Source organism: Electrophorus electricus, chromosome 7 (assembly GCF_013358815.1).
Source record: "Electrophorus electricus isolate fEleEle1 chromosome 7, fEleEle1.pri, whole genome shotgun sequence".
Lineage (NCBI taxonomy): Eukaryota > Metazoa > Chordata > Actinopteri > Gymnotiformes > Gymnotidae > Electrophorus > Electrophorus electricus.
In genome coordinates, this window is record NC_049541.1 from 27,016,560 (window position 1) to 27,022,700 (window position 6,141).

A 6,141-nucleotide genomic window follows, 5' to 3' on the forward strand; every position below is an offset into this window, starting at 1 on the left:
CCTGCTCACATGACAAACCCATCAGTAATTAACCTCGGATCATCATCGCACACAAATAACCGAGCAGCCATAGAAAAAAAAATGTAATTATACATACAGCTGTTGAAAAAAGAGACTACACAATCCGTTTCTCTGGTTTCATGTATGCGTTTGAATAAAATGAACATTTTTCCTTTGTGCTTTATGTTTTATGACAACATTTCTCCCAAATTTCAAATATAAATATTATCATTTAAAGCATTTATTTGCCTAGTCAAAATAAAACTGGACAAAGTTAAGTTGTTTTCAGACCTAAAATAATACAAAGAAAACAAGTTCATATCCATGTTTAAACAACACTGTACTAATGTTTTTTTGTTTTTTTTTTAACTTAGGAGGAGTTCAGTAATCAATTTGTGGTGGAATAACCCAGCTGTACAGTTACAACGTTCATGCGTTTTGCTGTGCTCTCCACCAGTCTCTGCTAAGATTTGGTTAAGTAAAGATTTGGTTAAGATAAGCAATAATAATTATCTCATTAACAGAATATGTTGGATTCCTTATTTGCTGATTTAAGAAAGATTTTTTGCAGAGCGGTTTGTTTGTGTTTGTGTGTGTGTAAAATCTTAAATTAAAGTGCATATTCTAAATTAATCTGTTCATACAAAACATTGAAATGTTCATCCCAGTGCGACGAGGGTAAATATACTCACTGTGCATGGTTTCTGTGGTCTTGTTCAGCTTGCGATGCTGTCAGTTGTGCGGCAGGTACCAGCACGGTGAAGCCTCTTTATAGCGCGCAGCATCCAGGGATTTCCCACGTGCTTTAAACCCTGTACAGACTGCAACCCCAAAACAAACTGGAAACCGCATAATGTCACTCGCCCGAGATTTTGAAAATTGTGTAGCTACTGAAACTGGAATTAACGCAAGGACACAATCCAGTTTCGCTATTGATGCTGTCATGCAGAAGGGACAAGCGGGATTAATGACAGCGGAGATGTAAACATTGCCTTCTTATTTAGGTTACGGCTTCTTCTCATCTCATAAGTGACTAAAGTATAGTAGTAGTAAACAAAGCAGTAGCTTGTGTTTATTTGCCTCATTGCTAGAATGACATAAGTTCAGTTAAATCTTATGCGCGATTTACAAAGCACAAGTGGACAGTAGGTGGCAGCGCGACACGACTGCGCAGGCGTGGACTACGCTGAAGACACGCGCTTTCTTATCGTACGGTACGAGTTTGTTCAAGCACAAGACAATTGGACTACATCTCTGAAGTGCACATTTGTGTATTTTACATTTCTGAAAGAGTGTATTGGCTTTTAAAAGATTACACAATTGAAAGGCAGTTCAGTAAATACTATGAACAAATGGAAACATACATAACCCATCACCAAAAAAACAACTAAACAACAACAACAACAACAAAAAAACATTACGTCACATCCACATTGTACAATTTACCACATGCAACCCTCTTTACTACACTTCATGTCACCAGACGTCATAGAGCTGGGCAGGGGTGGGGGCGTTAGTCTGTTAATCACAATTGTGTCGGTAATCAGCCCACCCCCACTTTACATCTCCTGACTATACAGGAGTCCTGAGTTGAGGAGGAACCTCTGTGTCTGGCTTGTATCCTGTGCTGTACTAGCGTGCTGCTGGGCTCCTGAGGGCAGTTCTCAGATGTTCTTCTCCCTTTGTTTAGCCTCTGTGCATCTGGGAGCCACTGTGGCTCCTCACCCTCACCATCTCTCACCCTCTCACCCTCACACTCTCTCACCCTCACACTCTCTCATCCTCTCTCTCACCTCACTGGAACTCTTTCATTAAACACAAGATTATAAATTCCATCTGAAATCTGCCATCCAGTTGCCTTCTGTCTCCTAAATGTGCATTTAAATGTCTTTGTGTGTTTTTTCCTGAGGTGTCTGGGAAGTTCTTACATACTTGTGGCGGTGTTTGCTTTTATACACTTTAAGCAATATAGGGAACTTCTAGAAATTGCTATATCATTGACTATGATTTAGTACAGGTGGAGGAAACTGTTTTCCTCTGTAATTCTGACAGGGTAATTCACAGTGTCATCTAAACTTCATAGACGTTTACAGCATGCAATCAAAGACCTCTATTGCAAGTAAAATACTATTATAATTTGTTTTAGTGTGACTAATTTTCATGCCATCACACATTATGTTTTGAATGCACATATTTCATAAAAATTTCAGGTTCAGTGTTTCTGTTTGCCTGCTCATTATTTGCTCAGCCAAATCCAAACTCCTGTCCCTATCCTTACACTAACAGAAAGCCTACATTCAGTCCTTATAAACAATATTTTCTTAAGTTTCCAAAGTGGGTGAATGTTATCTGTTCAGCTTTTCAGCTGCAATTCCTTTGGTGAGGTCATCGAAAATCATATGGATACAAAGAGGACTTCTTCCAGAAGGTCAACTAGCATGTTACGTGGCCATTATTTACATGCTTTTGGTAGATTTTGGAACAGTCCAGTATAAAAATTCCATGTTTCTTATCTTTGCCACACAAATTTTAAATGTATTTTTAATCTTATATAGAATAATATTTGATAGTACAGCTTCCCCTTGATTCTGTTTGCAGCTCTGGAACACGGACAGTCACATGAGTCATTAACAGACACGTTCATTTTCTAACACTTAATCAGGGACACTATAGAAACCTTCACATGTAAGGGCCCTATATTCACTTTTACTTACTGCTAGTAATGAGATTTGTTTGCCAGTAATATCTTCCGGTCACAGACAGACATTTGACACTGGGGTTGTTGGAGCTCCACAGACTGTGAGATGACTACATAACATCTAAATTTACAACCGATTCTTACACTGAAGAACAGTTTTGTCACTGTGACTAATAGGTTTATGTGAGATCCTGTACCGAGGTGCTTACAGAATGAGGTAAAATTAGTGGTTACTGATGTTATTGATACCGAGAGTTCAGAAGAGGGGAATTACTGAACACGGACGCAAGATACATGAGACAAAGTCCTTCATCCACAGAGCAGCCCAAACCGAAGGACAAGTGTGTTTTTGCCAGAAACAAGCTTGTGGAATTGCCAGGAAATTTGGCCATTAGAAAGGTCAAACTAGCCAGGATTCTGTAAGCTGTGACCTTAGTAGGAAGAAGACCCTGAGGATTCTATTGTGACACTCACCTGCTCAAAATTGTCTTAAAAGACAATTTAATATATTTTCTATCCTTAAAATCTATAATTTGCCAATAATAATAATAATAATAATAGTCTCTATTATTAAATCTAAATAGTCTATATGCTACCACTCATATGCCCATTTTGAGGGACTTTACAATCACAATAAATCTTGGAATTTATAAAAAGCAACATTTTATATGTAAGTTGAATGTTTTATTTCTTAAAGATTTCTTCTAAAGATTTGAAAATACATTTTAAATACCCAACTTCTCAGAAACAACTTGTCCCTGAATATAAGAATGAAGAAGATCCATTGGTGTTGGCTAACATATTTTCTCTCCTTAAAAATCTCGCTCTAATTTTCATGTAACAATGAGAGCAGTAACCTAAACAACAAAATAACAACAGTAATAATAAAGTACCTGACTGATAATTCGTTAAATGCTTCCACTCATCTTTTATAAAATACATAATTTATCACAATACAATTTAGCACAGAATGGTACAATAATATAGTTGAATTTAAGTTAAATATAATTTATTTCTTGAGGCTTTTTAAAGACTAAATAAATGTAAAATATCAATTTTATCTAAACAGGAATTCTTACTGAAATTATGACTGAGGAATTTATACATTTATGATTATATTTATCATTATATATTAATTTCTAAGTTATAAATTCAAAACAAATTCTGTATAATTATTCATCTTCTTTAGCCAATCATGTAAAGTGACATTATAATATGCAGATCAACCCCAATCAAACCGGCTCCTCCCCCGATACACTTTGTGTTCACATTAAAAGCCTCTTTATTCAGTTCTAATTGTTTTGCTCAGATTGGATGTCATTCTCAGTCTTATGGTGGCTAGTTTCACCCAGACAGTTGGCTTCCAGATAAGCTGGGACTCCACCCTGTGATACCTGTACTCTGAGCCTGGTGCCCTACAAAGAACTCTAAATGGAAGTGTGTGAAAAAGTCCTTTTGCAATATCAGTGAGCCAACTGGTATTACCATGATATTGTTAAATTTAAATTGTTTAAAAGACATTGCACAGGCATTACATTTAATAAACCACATACTTCTTTATAACACCATAAAGAAACTACAATTTAAATATTAAATTATTACCAGCCAGACTTCTGTTTGTTTACATCTGTGTAATCAAGAAACAGTTAGAATCTATTAAAACTCCAGCAAAGGTTATTTATTTCTACTGAGAATAAACCTTAAACTTAAAACTGTAATAATAATAATAATAATTTTTTTAGCTATTTATATGGTGCATTTTTTAGACCAACATCTCAGTGCTTATATAATTTATGTTAATTTTGGAATAATAATGTGTTTAGGACCTTTCTTTTAAATTGGCACCTTAACACTTTGAATCAACTTGTTTGAGGCCAGAAAAGGTTATTTGTTGGGAACAGTTTCAATAAAAACATCTTTAAAAGAACCACTGGACTCCAGAGCACACAGCAACAAGCAGGTTGTCTGAGCAAAATTACCAAGAGTACTGTGCAGGAAAAAACCTAAAACGTCTCAAACAAACTCCTACCAACGGCACTGAAAGTGTGAACAACTCCCAGTGTGTACTGGGTGTGTACCCCATGCCAGATCCTCTCAGCGCTGACATGACAACATCATAAGTCATAACTGTCTCTCCCGAGATCAGAAAGACAAGCAGTGCTGATATAAAGTTCTCCCGTTTCATGAACAGACAGTGACGGACCGTGACACTGTGATGGAAAAGGTGGAAGGAGAACCACTCCAACCCAGACTGGAGCAGATCTGCTACAGCTAAGGATGCCACTTTATTTAGGAAATGTGTTGGACACAGCTACATACAAAGTGTGCAGATCTGCTACAGCTAAGGATGCCACTTTATTTAGGAAATGTGTTGGACACAGCTACATACAAAGTGTGCAGATCTGCTACAGCTAAGGATGCCACTTTATTTAGGAAATGTGTTGGACACAGCTACATACAAAGTGTGCAGATCTGCTACAGCTAAGGATGCCACTTTATTTAGGAAATGTGTTGGACACAGCTACATACAAAGTGTGCAGATCTGCTACAGCTAAGGATGCCACTTTATTTAGGAAATGTGTTGGACACAGCTTCATACAAAGTGTGCAGATCTGCTACAGCTAAGGATGCCACTTTATTTAGAAAATGTGTTGGACACAGCTACATACAAAGTGTGCAGATCTGCTACAGCTAAGGATGCCACTTTATTTAGGAAATGTGTTGGACACAGCTTCATACAAAGTGTGCAGATCTGCTACAGCTAAGGATGCCACTTTATTTAGGAAATGTGTTGGACACAGCTACATACAAAGTGTGCAGATCTGCTACAGCTAAGGATGCCACTTTATTTAGGAAATGTGTTGGACACAGCTACATACAAAGTGTGCAGATCTGCTACAGCTAAGGATGCCACTTTATTTAGGAAATGTGTTGGACACAGCTACATACAAAGTGTGCAGATCTGCTACAGCTAAGGATGCCACTTTATTTAGGAAATGTGTTGGACACAGCTACATACAAAGTGTGCAGATCTGCTACAGCTAAGGATGCCACTTTATTTAGGAAATGTGTTGGACACAGCTACATACAAAGTGTGCAGATCTGCTACAGCTAAGGATGCCACTTTATTTAGGAAATGTGTTGGACACAGCTACATACAAAGTGTGCAGATCTGCTACAGCTAAGGATGCCACTTTATTTAGGAAATGTGTTGGACACAGCTACATACAAAGTGTGCAGATCTGCTACAGCTAAGGATGCCACTTTATTTAGGAAATGTGTTGGACACAGCTACATACAAAGTGTGCAGATCTGCTACAGCTAAGGATGCCACTTTATTTAGGAAATGTGTTGGACACAGCTTCATATGGTAGTGTGCAGATCTGCTACAGCTAAGGATGCCACTTTATTTAGGAAATGTGTTGGACACAGCTTCATATGGT